At 41.6% G+C, this 16,150-nt stretch overlaps 1 protein-coding gene across 5 annotated transcripts in view; it reads left to right on the top strand.

Annotated features, from left to right (window-relative positions):
- ELMO1 (engulfment and cell motility 1) overlaps positions 1 to 16,150 on the top strand; it is a 521,525-nt gene that overhangs the window by 386,542 nt on the left and 118,833 nt on the right. Inside the window, exon 1 of one of the 5 annotated variants that reach the window (XM_014840716.3) lies at positions 3,818 to 4,399. The exons of the other annotated variants lie outside the window; for them this stretch is intronic. The gene's annotated coding sequence lies outside the window, so the exon portion shown is untranslated. Of the gene's footprint in view, positions 1 to 3,817; positions 4,400 to 16,150 lie in introns of those variants that run through there. 5 annotated transcript variants of the gene reach the window in all.

The raw sequence follows: 16,150 nt of genomic DNA, 5'->3' as shown, positions 1-16,150 counted from the left end.
CTTCCCTTCTCCTATCTGGTAGACAACAGCTAATAAATCTGAATGTGTCAGAAGTTTGATGCTATGCTCCTGATAATACATTGTGAGCCTCTGGAGTGAAAGTCCATTAGGTATATGCTTCGTATCAGTTCTTGGGGGCTTGACAAGCAGTAGTGCAACTATCAAACCAATAAAATCTGTCTCCGTTTCTTTTGAGGTTCATCCGCAGCTCTCCAAGATCATACATACTCTTTTCATTGCGCAGTCTAGAAAGGGAAGAATACCCAATAACGGCCACGTTAACTAACCCAGTCTGTGACTCAGTAACAAAACTACTAGCCAAGATTCCATGGGAAAATTGTTTGGATGTTTCTCCAAAGACTCTGTAGCTATTTTGTATAAAGTGGCCCTTCTGGAAATGTAGGTGAAACTGCCTATTTTTCAGAACTAAAATGGTGACTGGCAGGTGAACCAAAGAGCTCACTTGCTAGCTTTTGAATAGATGAGGGGGGTGGCTCAGACTGAAGGCCAACAAATACTCTCTGTCTACCTTGCAATTTTGTCTTAAAAATGAATTTTCTAGGAAAAGCTACCTAAAGAAAATATATGGCATGTCATAGTGTCTCTGCTAATGCGTGATCTACCTATCTTACTGCTGGCAGGTCCGATAGCATCTTTAACTACCTGCTCAATCTGGTCTTTAGAAATTCAGTTGTTCTTTCTTCATATACCTGCTCATTGGCAGAGCTCCTGAGCCCCTAACTGTGTTACAGTGTCTGCCCTCAACTCTAGAATTTGCAGTCGTTCAAAGGAAGGTGACCTTGTTCCGATGTAGACAGATCCGTTGGGATGGGTTGGAGTAGTGAAACTCCTATTCTCAAGAAAGAAACACCTTTCTCCATTTTATACATTAAAGATTAACTTAGGGTTAGTCTTCTTTCCCTTTATGCAAGCGTCTCTTAGCACTGATTCTCAAACTGTCGTGTGTGTAAGAATCCCTGGAGAGCTGGGGAAAATGTTCCTAGACTCCACTCCCTGAGAACCTGGTTTAGGAAGGATTCAGGAAGACCCCAGCCTTCTGCATATTGATGAGAACTCCAAATGATTCTGATCCATGTGGTCCCCGTAGAACACACTTAAAGAAACTGTAGCTAGAATCCCTCAGTTCAAACCCCATCTCTCCCACTTTTTATCTTTGTAAACTTGGTCAAGTTACTTAACCTTTCCTCATTCTGCATAATAGGGATAATAATAATACCTCACGGGGTTGTTGTGAGGACTAAATTTGTTAATCCAGATAAAGTGCTTATAATGCTACCTGGATTATTAATTGTTCAGTAAATGTCAACAACTAGACCAGTTCAACAGGTTATAGATGCCTTGAAATAGATTGTTTTAATCAGACTGATATCCTGTTAATATATTATGGAGATCAACTGAGGAATATATTGAGTTATGTAGGTGTTGTAGGGGGACGGGGAGTCGTTTAATGGAGTTAGTTCTTCAGTGGCTTGTCATTGCTCATAGGATAACAGCCATACTCCTTAATGTGGTCTCTAGAACCCTTGAAGGTCACCCTCTGCTTGCGCTCCAAGCTCGTCTCACACCATCCTTTTAATCATTCTCACTGTGATCAGCAACATTTGGCTTCTTTTGAGTTTTCAAAGATGCCACATTCCTTCCTAGGCAGTGTGCATCTAGGCAGATCTTTGCATGTACTATTCCTTATGTCTGAGATGCTGTTCCCCTCACTTTCAATACCTTAACTTTTACTCTTCCTTTAGATCTTAGCTCAACTATCTCTTCCTCTGAGATACTTTTCCTTACCTGACTAAGTCAAGTATTTTTCTTATTTGTGCTCATAGCTCTCCTTCATACCCCAATCACAGTTATACTTTAATATTTTTTGCCTCTTCCACTAGAGTCATTGTGCTGTAAGGCAAAAGCCATTTTTTGTCACTTTGTTTTGTCATTAGCACTGTGTCTGACATACAAACACTCACTAAATATTTGTTGAACAAATAATTAAATTTTGATTGAGGGAAGACCTGGTTGGAAGGACATGCTTCTGCATAAAAACATTGAGGGTTGGGGGCTGGCCCTGTGGCCAAATGGTTAAGTTTGCGTGCTCCGCTGCAGGCAGCCCAGTGTTTCGTTGGTTCGAATCCTAGGCTCGGACATGGCTCTGCTCATCAAACCATGCTGAGGCAGCGTCCCACATGCCACAACTAGAAGGACCCACAACGAAGAATATACAACTATGTACTGGGGGGCTTTGGGGAGAAAAAGGAAAAAAAAATCTTTAAAAAAAAAAATTGAGGGTTCGGACAGTCTCAGGTGGGTGAGAGAGCAAAAGGTAGGTGTCTCTAGGCAGAGGAGAGTAGGCAGGAGAGGTTAGAGATGTTCTAGAAAGGTGATAGAGAAAACGTGAGCTAGCCACGGCCCTGGAGGGCAGAGCTGAGAAAGATTACCAGTGTTGGATCTGGGTGTATGAGAGGCAGAACTTGGGTGAGAATTTTTTCACAGGCTCACAGTGGCACAAAGAGACAAAATGGAAAACCAGGATTCAGTTTCTCAAAAGAGCAAATCCAACATCAAGACCATGGGTTCAAAACTGAGCACTTGGAGGTGGATGGAAATGGGGTTTGGACTGAGAGTCAGGGAAAAAGGAGGCCCAGGGCTACTGTTGCTTATGAGACAGTGAGTGTGTGGTAAATGGATAGCTCACCTGGGCTTCAAGAGCCAGAACATGCAAAGAGCAGACCTCAGCCCCCTCCAAAGCCTGGTCTGTGTCATTCATGGTCTCAGGGCACCAGGCTTGCAGAGACCTTCGGGAAACTGAGAAGGTTCTCCTTGAAATTCACAGTGATGGCACAGAGAATAATTCTTTTCTCTCTAACTGAAGGCGGAATCATAGCCTTCTTTGACACTTGCCATTTTCAGTTAGAAAAGTAGAATTGAGGGCTTCCCGCAGACCCACATGTGAGATCTTCACCATCAGATCCCCCTCCTGGGTCTGACCAGACTTGCACCCGTTTGCTGCTCAGTGGCGGCCCCTGCTGTTAAAGATAAAAATAGCAACACATCCAGAGTCATATTAACTCTGGTCATGCAACCAGGAGACTTTGGAGCAGGCAGGGGAGGAGTCAGAGAGGATGTAAATAGGCTGAGGAAATCCCCAGGGAGATCTCCAGTGTTCAGGGCACCTGGGTGAGGTGCTAATGCAGAGACAAAGCTGAGCCCAAAGACTTTGTGCTTAAAAATCTTCCATAAGCTTCCCGGTTTAATCGCTTCATTCCAAAAGTTTGCTAGGAACCACCACAGTGCCCTCGGAGAAACGCCATTGCAAACTTTTATTTGGGGGCTTTCAGAGCTGTTAGATGACAAATATTTTAAAAGATACCGCACTAATTCTTTAAGTTAATTTACAGTAAATTTTAATTAGGAGTGGAGGCACAGGAGGGGCTGTTTGTGTTTGTTTACCTCCTGAGTAGGAATCTGAGTGTGGATCCTCCTGTGGGAACCCTGCTGGGATGCACTCTTGCATGCACGCATTTCTGGGTATGTGAGTACCCGTGGGACGCACGTGCTGTGTGTACAAAGTGAGGCGGTCACTTGACATTTCCGGACAAAAACTGTATGTGAGGAGGAGAAAGAAAGCAAACTCATAATCAAATAAAAGTAGGGAGAGGGGGAGAGAAGAGATTGCAGTTGATTATGGGTCTGGCAGCAGATGTTCTACACGAATCCAACTCGCTGCAGCCAGTCTGTTGCCATGGCAACAGAATCAGTAATTATTGAGCCCAGGCACTCCCCCCTCCTTTCTCCCAACAAGGTGGAGGCTGATGAATATGAACTATCTTCAGCCCATCACCAGCTCTTTCTTTTCCTTCTTCTTCCTTTTTTTTTTAGTTGTTTATAAGAAAAGTCGGGGTATTGAAGAGTACCAAGAAGATGACCTATATGTTTATTAATGAAAGAGATAGGGCACTAAAATTGAAATGAAGTTATTGTTTTTCTTTTGTGATAGTGTAAGAGAAAAGCTCTTCCTAGAAAAGCCGATGATCTCGGAAGATGCTAAATAAATGAGCAGGAGTTTCCCTGAAATGGAGGCTCCCTTTGATTGGCTGATCTTTCCGAGATTCCTGCCAATCGGAGCACCCCTGGGCTCCAGCTCCATAAACATAAGCAAAGCTACATGCTTATTCTTCTGGACTTGAAGTGTATACCATTCAAAGGTGTGCGGCGGGTCTCCATTCACATGGCTCAACTGGAAACCTATTTCATGAGCAAGCTTTTTCAGGAACCATCTGGTATTCCAGCACATTGTTCTTCTGGAGGACGACTCTAAGACATTTGGTGGTAATAGCAGCTTAGAAGCAGTATTTGTAGTTGGGAAAGATGGACTTACAGGAGCTTGGTGAGTAAACCTCAGTCTTACACATCTGTCCGCTGCTATTAGCAGCCTGGGCTAAGATGTAGCTTTGTCCTATTCTCTGCCGAGAAAACTACGAATTGTAGCAAGCACATGGAAGAACAGGCATTCTAGGGTTTCTGTGATGTGTAAGCTTCTGTATTCCAAAGGCTGCATGCATTGCTTGGGTATGATCGGATTTGTAGTTGACTGTGTATTATACTGGGACATTGGTTTGTCTAGTTAGGATTAGTGTGAGGAGCAGAGTTTTGCTTTATCTCCCTGGATATTGATTCATTTCAAAAGAAGATGCTTTTAAAACTAAATTAATAAGAGTCAACCCTGTGCATTGCTGGGAAGAGAGAGAAAGGTGCAGACACGGAGCCAAGCCATGAGCTGCCTGACTGTGTTGTTGGTATTTGCATTGTGTAGAGAGATGTTATTACAATGATCTGTCAAACACTTCTTCAGACGCCCAGCCACAGAAAGAAGCATCTCTTCTGCGTGCGCTGCTGTTCTCGGCTTGGGAAGTGTGCGACTGAGCCAGGTCGTGTCCTTTCCTTCTTTCATGAAACCAGTCTCTAAATTGAAATATGTTCTCTCTCTTTTTAAAAATGAATTGCAAAGATGAGTTGAAGTGCAATCAGAGATATTTTAGCTGTCACAAACCATGCTTCGAAATGACTCTCTCTTGCATTTGCATCCTTTTAAACCTCTGAAAACCAGAGAGGGTTTGCAAAGTTATATTCAGGGATTGGCTCCTTGCCAGAGGAGGGATGCCCTGAGCTATTGCTTTGCTCCCTGGGTTTAATTTTCTGACACTGGTGATGAAATTCTCAATTTCATTGGATAGAAGCCGAAAAATAAGAAAGCAATACTGCAAACAGGCAATGGAGGGATGGCGTAGGGAAGGAGAAACTCTTTGCCATTAGGGACCCTTCTAGCTGCAAACTCAAAAATATACGTGGCGAGACAGAACTCAAGCACAGTGTAGGATTCCAGAGAAACTGTAATCCTCCGAACATGGAGAGGAGAGGCGTTGCCGTGGGCTTGGGTACAGAGACAGGAGGCTGAACTTGGGGCTTCCATCTCCGCCTAAGAACCTCTCCCCAGCATCTCTGTCTGCTGATTTTGAGGCTTCATCACTGTTACTTTTATAAAAATGTGATTTTTTCCATCCTAAGTGCCAGGGAGACTGAGAGCATGTTTGGTGTCTTCTATTTACAGTCCACTTGGATTCAAATAACAGAGAGAGGAAAAGAGAAAAAAGCATGATCATCTGGTTCATAAATAAATGCACGTGAAATAGTTGTACATGGGAAATCTCATTGGTTTGTCCTTTAAAACAATATCCTTTTGACAGAAGAGTATTGTGGGTCTTCACGTGGCTCTGGAATGAAATTTGCTGTGTCCTAAATGGGATCTGTGATGAATGGGTAAAGAAACAAAAGAGCTAGGAAGGTTTTGCCTGTGGAAGACTTGAAATCAGGGTTAGGGTGATCAGGTGTTGGGGAGAGACCTTCTACTCTTGTGACCAGTAAAGAAGTGGGGCTGACACTGCAGGAGGAGGTGGAGAGTTTCTCAAGTGTGGGTGACAGAATATAATACAGGGGAAACCTGATCACTTGACTGGGTCAGTGACCTGTTTGTTAGCTGAAGGCCTCTCTGGGAATGTAGGCTGTCCTCTGATCCCAAGAGGCTCGAGATGGTGTGCTAAATTGAGAATGCCACCTGATCAGAGGCAGGTGTATGCGTGTGGACTCTCCCTGCTGCTTCTCCCTCCCCGATGCCCTTTGATACATGCACAATTTTGAGGAAGTCTGGTTTCTAGTGGATGTGCATGAAGTGACAGTCATCTTATTAGAATGACTCTCCATCCTCTTTTGGTCTCTTCTCTCCCCAAGTAGTGTTACTTTACATGAGTGAAGTGCTGGCACCTGTTGGCAAGAATGAGAGAAGAAACAGCCTTTTATGGAAGCAGTAAAAATGTAAAAAAAAAAAAAAAAAATTGAGTAGTTATTAACTTATTTTTGGATCATGGATGTCTAGAATTTAAAAGCTATGAAACTCTCCCCTGGCCCTAAGAAAATACATTTATGCATAATAATATAACACTTTGATGGCAGCCCATTTCAGGATCAAGCAGAATCTCTGTCCTGGGTGAGTAGGCAAGAATTTATTATAGCCTCAAGTTCATTATCTCCTTTTTGCCAATGAGTCCACTGCCCTAGCCCCATCCCAGACACCTGCTGCCTAAGCTGCAGCTTCAGTACCCAAATGAGGTCCTGGGCATTTTCACCCAAGGCTCCAATTAAGAAGTCTTGGAAATGACTCTAGAACATGGTGGTTTTCTCACTCCTGAGCTTGGAAGGTTGGTGAAACTAGAGTTATGGGACTTGAAATGAAATAACAGAGAGAGGAAAAGAGAAAGAAGCATGATCATCTGGTTCATAAATAAATGCACATGAGATAGTTGTACATGGGAAATCTGATTGGCTTGTCCTTTAAAACAATGTCCTTTTGACAGAAGAGTGCTGTGGGTCTTCACGTGGCTCTAGAATGGTACTCTTTCAGGTACCAGAATTAACTGCACCCTTGTATCTGTTCTGTTCACTCCTGAGAGAGAAAGCTTCTTCCCACTGCCTCTTCCTGGTATTTGTAGCATGTGGGACACATTAGAAACATAAATGTGAAGATAATGAAAAATGCTTCCCTTAGACTTTCAGGTGACCATAGAGTTGCTCAATATAAGTCAAAGTGAATATCAATGTGTTGAATCTTGGGGCCGGCCCGGTGGTGCAGCAGTTAAGTTCACATGTTCTGCTTCGGTGGCCGGGGTTTCAGTGGTTCGGATCCTGGGTGCAGACCTACACTTGTCAAATCATGCTGTGGCAGGCGTCCCACATGTAAAGTAGAGGAAGATGGGCATGGATGTTAGTTCAGGGCCAGTCTTCCTCAGCAAAAAAGAGGAGGATTGGTGGCAGATGTTAGCTCAGGGCTGATCTTCCTCAAAAAAAAAAAAAAATGTTGAATCGAATCCCTGAAATTCAGCATGGAGAGTTAGAATGATAGAATTCCTCAGTTCTCCCAGCAATTGGAATCAAATCAGTCACCACAGGAATAGCTAACCTGCCTTGAGCATTGCTGTGTGCCAGGCACTGTTTAGTACATTTTCTGTAGATGTAATGACTCACTGAATCTTGACAACAGCCTCAACAGGACTATTTGTATACCTATTTTCTAGATAAGGAAATTGAGTCATCAAAATAATAAAGAACTTACCCATGTTTATCCGGCAGGAGCTGGCAAGTGCTTGGTGTTTCCACACCTGTTGATTGACTTGTTTGCTGCCTTCATGGATGGGAGGGAAGAGCGTGAGTGGGGAAGGGGAAGAAGGAGAAGGAGACGCTATCAGTCTGTCTAGTGGAGTCAGGCCACAGGGAATTGAATTAAACAGTCATCGCAATAATTAAAGTTAAATCAGAAAGGCCTTTTGGGGTGGTTGGGTGAATTATTAATGATGCCACTTAGGAAAAGAAGTTTGAGCTAAGTAAAAACTCATCACCAAAATGCCCCATTTGTTCGCCCCCTCATGTTACTGTGTGATGCACCACCTCGTTCTGCATAGCGTTTATTTGACTGGTATGAACTGCGTCAATTTCTATATGAGAGGAGCTCCTCCTGGGCCATCTGTGAGAGATAGAAGGTCACCAGTTCCATGGCTGCCCTTTGTTTGCATTTGCCAGGAATGATTTGCAGTTGCCATAGCAATGGTTGAGGGTCATGAAGGGCCAGGAACAACAGGGCAGCCGGTTTGGGGGTGTGCGTGATCCACAGTGGCTGTGAGAATCACCAGGACTACCACGCTTTCTGAAGACCTTGTAAACAGGAGTGACAGGTCCAGCTCAGAAAGAGATTCCAGGTAGTGACAGTGGACATATATTGATGGAGCAACTGAAGACTTGGAAGATTCGGCCTAGAAATCAAGTGACATGGTTTTTAAACCGTGCTCCTCAGAGTTGGGGGCACTGACGGGACTATGCTAATGTGGAGCAGGGAGCATGTGAATCCTCCACTCCCACTTCAACCAGAGCATCTCCATTCCTATCTGTTTGATAAACTGGCCTTCCCACTGAAGACTTATTAATGAAAAATGTAAAGGGGTGGGGGTTAGTCTGCTCCAAGGGAAAAGAAAAACTAGTGATCGCCTCAGAATTTCCCGTGTGACGTATAAAGAAATGGAAGACCAGAGCATGTAAGCAAGATCACATTGCTAGATGGAAAAGGAATCTACAGGGGTCTCAGTAGTAGGTTTTAAAAACATGCATTATTTCCTATACCTGCCTAATATTATGTGCTTCCTACTGTTACACTCGGTATGCATATGTGTAGAAGATAATTTTAATAACTATTCAAAAAACAATGTCCTCCAAGGATAATATGGCAGATCTCTTTCTAAACCAGCACAGGCTAGTGGAAATATAATGCAAATTATGTGTGTAATTTCAGTTATTTTGGTAGTCACATTAAAAAAGTTTTTTTTAAAGTCTGTTAGTTTTAATAATATAATTATTTAATCTAGTATGTCCAAAAAATTATCATTTCAATGTGTGACTACTGCAAAATTATTAACAAAATATTCATATTCAATTTTTTATCTTAAGTTTGAAATCTGATGTATTCTATGTTTACAGCACAACTCAATTTGGATACTTAATTTTCACAGGAAATCTGTATTTAGATTTCATAAAATTTGTAGTTAAAAAAGTAGATTCATCTATGCAAGTTGTTCCAAACATACTTAAAAGTTTTGCAATAACTGAAGTATCAATTTTTCAATTTAAATTAGCTAAAATTAAATGAAATTTAAAACTCAATTACACAGTCAGGCTAGCCATGTGTTTCAAGGTTTCCGTAGTCACACGTGGTTAGTGGCTGTTCTACTGGACAGTGTAGTTCTGGACTCTGAGAGAACTCTCTTCATACCCCAGGTCAGTTACTTTTCTTACTTCATCATCATGCCATGGCACCTTCATCTCTTTTATCTCCATGAGGTACCTGGAAGAGTTGCCCTGGTAACAAAGAAACAGAACATTACTCTTCACAAATGTGTTTACTTTTGCCCTTAGCCGTTGTACATAGCAGACTCAACATTGGTTTCTCTACTACACTGTTTGACATGGGAGAATTCAAAGGTGTGCCATTTCCTATTTTAGAAAGTCGACACTCACCATCTGTGACATTTTTCAGTCCCAAGATATCTTGGCCCTGCCACTAACCATACTTTGGGACTGCCTCCCTCAACTCAGGATGTTCAGGGAATTTAATGTTATTAATAAGCTAAGCAAGCCGTGACTGAGAAAATAACTCTGCTGCAAATGGATAATTCTTTATGAAGACAAGTATAAATTGAAACTAATGTGTGATTTAATTGCTGTCATCTTATTCAATTCTGCAAATTTTGGTTAGCTAGAAAATAGTAGTTCTTGCAGTTATTTTGGTCTTAAAATTCTTAGCTTTAAGATCAGATATTATCCTCCTTGTTCACTTCCCCAAAGGTTTTTTTTTTTTTTTAGTGTAAAACCAACCATGAAAACAGAATCAATCTCTTCAATAACTAGATCAAAAATCATGCTGCAAAGCCTTCTTAGAGGCATCCAGTCCCAGCCTCCTAAAGATGTCCTGATGTTGACGACATCAACCAAATCCGCGGGTGGAAAGTTAAAGCTTACTCTAAGCTTGGTCCTCTTAAACCTCCCATTAGTAAAGAGCTGTTTTAAAAATTCTACAAAACATTGAGAAAGAAAGAAAAAATCCATACAGTTCAATACCGTCCCTAATATCAGGGATACCTTCTGGTCCACCTCTACTCATTTCCAGCATCTTGGACAGAATTCCCAAGGAGAATGCCTCGTGCACATAAGCAGTCAGCAAATGTTTGTTGAATTACATTGTGTGGGTCTTTGGCAACTTCCTTCTTTCTATGGTATGACCCTTCCCAGGTTACACTGGCAGACCAAGTAGATTAAACCATAGACAGGGTTAAATCTTAAAAGCAGGATGACTTGTTTTGTGAATCTGCTGATATTTGGCAAAGCCGGGGACTAATACACTCAGTAATGAGTGGAAAGAAGTGCTCTGGGATTTCCATGAGTGCAGACACGCTGGTAAATAGCTGTACATTACATAAGTAAAATTATCATTATAATAATTGGCTTTGAATTACCACAGGATTTCAAAGTCCACTAATTTGCTAGCTTATTTCAAACAATCTGATATTCTAGGAATCCAGGACTAGAAGAGTATTCGTATAGATGACAGAGCAGTAATCTAGACTCTAAGGTCTTGGATTGATGTCTCTAGTTTAGCAACTAAATTTTGCACATCACTTAACCTTTATGCTCTTCAGCATCTTCGCATGGGTAAAGGGGAGTTTAGACTTGGTGACTTCCAAGGTCATATATATGTCAAGCTTCCAAACAATCTATCCTCTAGGGCCCATGCTCCTTCGATCATAACAATCTTTCCCACTATACCAAGATAGAGCCTTGGAATCCTTCTTAACACAGCACTAAGTCAGCCACTACCAAGCTATCAGAATTGGCTTACAGTTGAAACTGATTTTTTATTCCTCTCCTATGTCCTTTCCTCTGCTCTGTGCCTTCTGCAAGACTTTGAAAAGGAACATACAGGGAATTATCATCAGTATGCAGGTTTCAGGGATAAGGGAATGACAGTTCTTTCCTCACCCTCTTGCTCAGCTGTTCCATGGAGGTGTTGCCAGCTGACAAGGAGGACTGCAGCCTGGCACTTTAGGAGCTCACTTTTCTTTTCCTTTGAGCTATAAGTGATGAGAGACCTGTCAAGGAGAGCAGTTCACTGGCATTATTCCCAGACCTGGAAGCATAACGAAATAAAGCTTCGTTCTGAGTTGGTTGGAATTCTTATAGCTGAACATTTGAGATAGCATCTGAGGCGGTTCTAACATTCACTTGCCTGTTTGGAATGAAGCCCCCATCAGCTAATGGAACTCAGGGCCCCTTGGGGCAAATCATTTTTAACTGGAGCCAGCCAGACCACAGGTCCCAGCAGGTGAGATGGAGTCCACTTATGTCTAATGGGCCAGCAACGTGAAATCTGCATTTCAGAAGCTTTATCTTCTACACAGAGTGATATCAAAGCAGGAATTGGTCTGAAAGCCACCAACACTGGAATCACCCCTAGACCTAGACTACTTAATATTGAGGATTCAATCCGAGGCTTGGGTTCTGGGGGCATTATTTTGGTACGGTCCATTGGTACTCTTTCTAGTACCCACACAAAGGAGTAGCAGGGCCACATCCTTCCTGCTTTAGAGAGTGGTGGAAGTCAAAGGGTAAAAGCCCTCTTCTAGATTTCATGAGCCAGGCTCAAATATTTCTGCAAAGTAGACCCAACAGGCTTTGCAAAGACCACCTTATGGTGTATCCCTCTATCCTCCCTAAAATTTCCCAAGAACCAGGTAGATGACTACTTAACCTCTCTGAACCTTAGCTTTCTTCATCTGTAAAAATGGAAGTAAAGGTGCCTTTCTCGCAGGTATGTTGATGAACTAAAGTTAAATTAGAGTGGTGTCTATATGAGTGATTGGTACACCATAATGCGCTATGCAAGGAGAAAATAGTATGATTTCGTTCCTTGGGTAGAAGCTATTTATTTTTCATATCTTGCAGAATATCTAGCTCAGCTCTTTGGCTATGGAAGTTTCTCTGTTTGGACAACCACAATACTAGGAAGGTGTATGCTGTCAGATCATTCTCCCAAATCCTCAGAGGCTACCCCAACCTTGCTAGCGCTGGAGGCCACTCAGAGAGAAGAGAGCCCTCCACTTAGAAGTGAAAACCTGGTGGTAAAGTTGCAGCTTAGCCACTAGTAAGATTTAAGTCTTGCCATATTACCTCTCTATTCTTTAGTATTTTTTTTCTCATGGATAAAATAGATAATATCTACTCCATCTGACACATAGAAATGTTTAGAGAACAAATGAATTAACATATCCCATATATTTTGTGGATTGCAACATAAGGTATTAGTATTATTATTTTAAATCTACTACCTCCTAACAACTTAGCCTTGTTTATTGAGGAGGAATAATTGGAAACACGTTTCTGGAGCCACAGTACCAGAAGCTCCAGGATGGTGATGTATACTTTCCCGATTTTGGAAGGCAGTCAAGATCAAATGATATTGTGCTTCTAGGCAGATGCCTTGTGGTATTCAGGAAGGCTGTGACATGCCATAAATAATTGGTGGCTTTTACATTTTTAAGTCAAGATGTTCTTGGTCTCTGCAGATGGCCTGTAAATCTTTCTGGATAGCCAAGCTTTAGCCATCCTGCCCCAACTCTGTCTTTCTTCTCTTGAAGGCATAGTAAAAGCTTTGGAAAACATGTATATTTTCAGTTCTTCCATATGCAAGTTCCAAGCCACTTGTTGGTAGCTTTCTCCCCACTCCTGCTGCCTCAGCCATGCATTTCACACCCAGAATTATGTATTCTGTCAAGAGAGGAGAAGGGATGATTTCTTCCTTTATTGCATCTGGCTATCTATTTACTATAAACCCTTCACATCCTAGATCTTGAAGAAAACTGAGTCCTGGCAAATAGATTCCATCTGGTGGGAACACTGGTGGTGTCTGCCTAGGGTTCTACTTGTGGGCTCAGTGGCCCCACAGGCAGGGAGGGAAGGGTAGCAACAGGCAGTTACCTTATTACAGGGGAAGGACGTGAGGCTCAGAGAAATTAATTGACTTGTTAATATGTCTCTGTTAACAAGGGACAGCATTCACATTTCCTTGCTGTCTCAATTTATTCAACGACCAGTATTTGCTGAATACCTCCTGCGTATCAGTTCTAGACCTTGGTATTATCTATGAACGGAGATAATCTATGAACATTTATGGATTAACCTGCATGAAGGATTATTTTTCATGCAATCATTAGCCTCAAAGTTGGGATTTCCCAGACTATAGAGGCTATAATGAAAAAATTTCCAACAAACCACCGCTATTTATAGTTCACAAATTCATTTGTGCATTCACTGATGCATTCATTTCCATGCCCATTTGCATAAAGAATAAATATCCACTTTTAAAAATTAGGCTTTTGTAAGAGTTCTTTGAAAACAACTTGAAAGTAATTGATGAAAACAAATTGGCCAATAATTGCCTTTGCTTTCTGCCTTCCTTCCCCTCGGCCTCCTGTATATGGCCTTGCTGTCACAGAGCTGAAAATGAATACCAAAGAAAACCTGAACCATAAAGGCAAATTCAAGAGCTCGTCACTATTCTAGTTTTGCAAAGCAATGAACAAGATGAAACCTAGATGAACCGAAATTTTTCCGCTTTACCAAAGATTTCTGAACTGTGAGAACTGTCAAGGGAGAAAGAATTTGCAACTATAGTGATTGAGAACTGTTGCAATTCCACATCACCTGGGAAGAAGTATAAATAGCAGTGGATAGGAAAACCTCTTAGCCCCGAATTTGAGCACTGTAGTAACTGTACAATAATCACACCACTGTGATTCTTTCTCTCTCTCCCATTCCTGGTATAATTGTCCTTCATAAGCTCACTCCCAGTCACTTGCTTCAAGGCCAGAGCAATGTCAGAAGCATTTCCGTGGTGGTTCTAAGAATTGTGCCATTTATGTGTTAGGCACTTTACATATGCATAGGTCCTTTTAATGGAACTTCCCAAGCCTTTATTTTTTATTCTTGGTGTAGCTATTGTTTTAAGATTGCTACATGCAGAGGTCCATCCGGACACAAGTTTTTATCACAGAGTGCATCCCCCTATACTCAAAGGATGGAGGCCGGGAATCAGCAAGGCGTTAGCACCGTTTCTCGGTCTCTGTCCTTTTTCCTAGCACAGTTTCAGCACAGCAATGCTAAAAGACATATATCCCCTTTTACACATAAGGAAACAGAGATGTAGAGAGTAGGCTTATTATCCATCTAGACAGTGGCAGAGTGAAGTTCAAATCCAGGTCTGTCTGATTCCCGAGCTTGTGTTCTTTTTACTGATGTAAATGCCTCCACTTCAGCCTCATGGTCTTTTGATTTGTAGCTAATGCATTACAAAAGTCACCTTCTACCCTACCCAGGATGCTCATTCCCCTGAAGGGTGTGAAGACTTTTGAAGGGAAAGGCAGGCGGGGATAGTTTTAAGGTAATCCATTTCCACATGCACGATATAACTGACCGACCATCTTAAAATGGCACCTGTGGCCCTCTCAATACCCTTCTCTCTCTTGACAAAAGAAAGGCCTCCTCACCTCTGTCAGGTTTTACAATGGCGTGTTTCCCAAAGTATATAAACCTTCTCTGAGAGCCAAACTAAAGGACATGTGACAGATCCTTTAAATAAAGATCCATAAATGGGTTCCCATTTCATTAAGAGATTCAGTCCCAATGAAATCTTTCTCTTGGGTTTATTAATCATCAAAATTTGTAATTTATTTGTTTTAATTAGTTTATACTACTAATAATTGAACTGTTAAACTCAAGAAGAATATTTTTGTTACAGCCTTCTGTTCATAGAAAATGTATTTTAAATTAAATTTTAGTATATGTGTGTTTTTGTTTCAGAGAAGTATAATAATATGCTTAACAGTTGACTTTTGAGCCTGAAGTTCTATTATGATAAAATTCTATATCAGTAGAATGAAGAAAGAATGGGAAAAATGGGAATTGGCATGGGAATTTGAGCTCTAGGACAGGCGGTGGCAATCAATGACCCATGGGCCAAATCTAGCCCACTGCCATTCTTGTAAATAAACTTTTACTGGAACACAGACAGCCATTCGCGTTTGTCTGTGTATTGCCTGTGACTGCTTTCATGCTACAACGGCATTGTTGAATAGCTGTGAGAGAGACTACTTGGAAAGCCTAAAATAGTATTTGGCCTTTTACATAAAAAGTTTGCTGACCAAAAATGATGATGTAAAATTTCCAACTTTTAAAGAAGAGCTTATTCATGTATTTTTAAATGGGTAATTATGGATTTCAAATCGCTATTGTATATACATCCAAGGAGACATTTAAAAGAGTGATGTAGCAGTTTTATTTTTTAAATATCTATATTGCAATACACTGAAAATTAAATCCTTTGCAACGGTTTCAACTTTGCTGAAAAATTTCAACTGTCAACTTAAAAATATGTGAGGGGTTACATAGATTTTTAAAAATAGAGTTAGGAGACCACTGCCCTAGAAGACAGGATCATGGATGTGGCTTTCCATAGTTCAAGGCCGTCCTGTGATGGACAGGAGCTTGTTTCTTTCTCATGGACCAAATCGAGCCCCATGTGAGTGCCTCAGCCCTCGCTCAAGCTGTTCTCCCACAACATCAAGGGGTAGCTGATGGAAATGTGGGACTCTAACAGAGAGTAGTTCCTTAAATGTCTGGACTCAGTCCTACGGATCAGAAAAACCCTTCACGAGTCCCTACATTGGCACTTTTCTCAGCCAGCTAGGAAGACGAAAGAACAGTAATGTCCTTCCAGGATGCAGGCAGCTGGGCATTGTAGGATGTACCTGCAGAACCGATAGGAGCCTGTGCTGTGTCCAGCTGCACTGACTATGCATTGCACCTCACAAGTGGACATTTAAACCTGCTTAGTACCCTTGATGCATGTTATGGGTTGAATTGTATCCTCCCCCAAAAAAGATATTGGTCTTAACCATCGGTACCTCAGAATGTGACTTTATTTGGAGATAGG

The sequence above is a fragment of the Equus asinus genome, chromosome 1, assembly GCF_041296235.1.
Source record: "Equus asinus isolate D_3611 breed Donkey chromosome 1, EquAss-T2T_v2, whole genome shotgun sequence".
Classification (NCBI taxonomy): Eukaryota; Metazoa; Chordata; class Mammalia; order Perissodactyla; family Equidae; genus Equus; species Equus asinus.
Note: the sequence above shows the minus strand (reverse complement) of the source record. Positions and strands in the feature narration are given on the sequence as shown.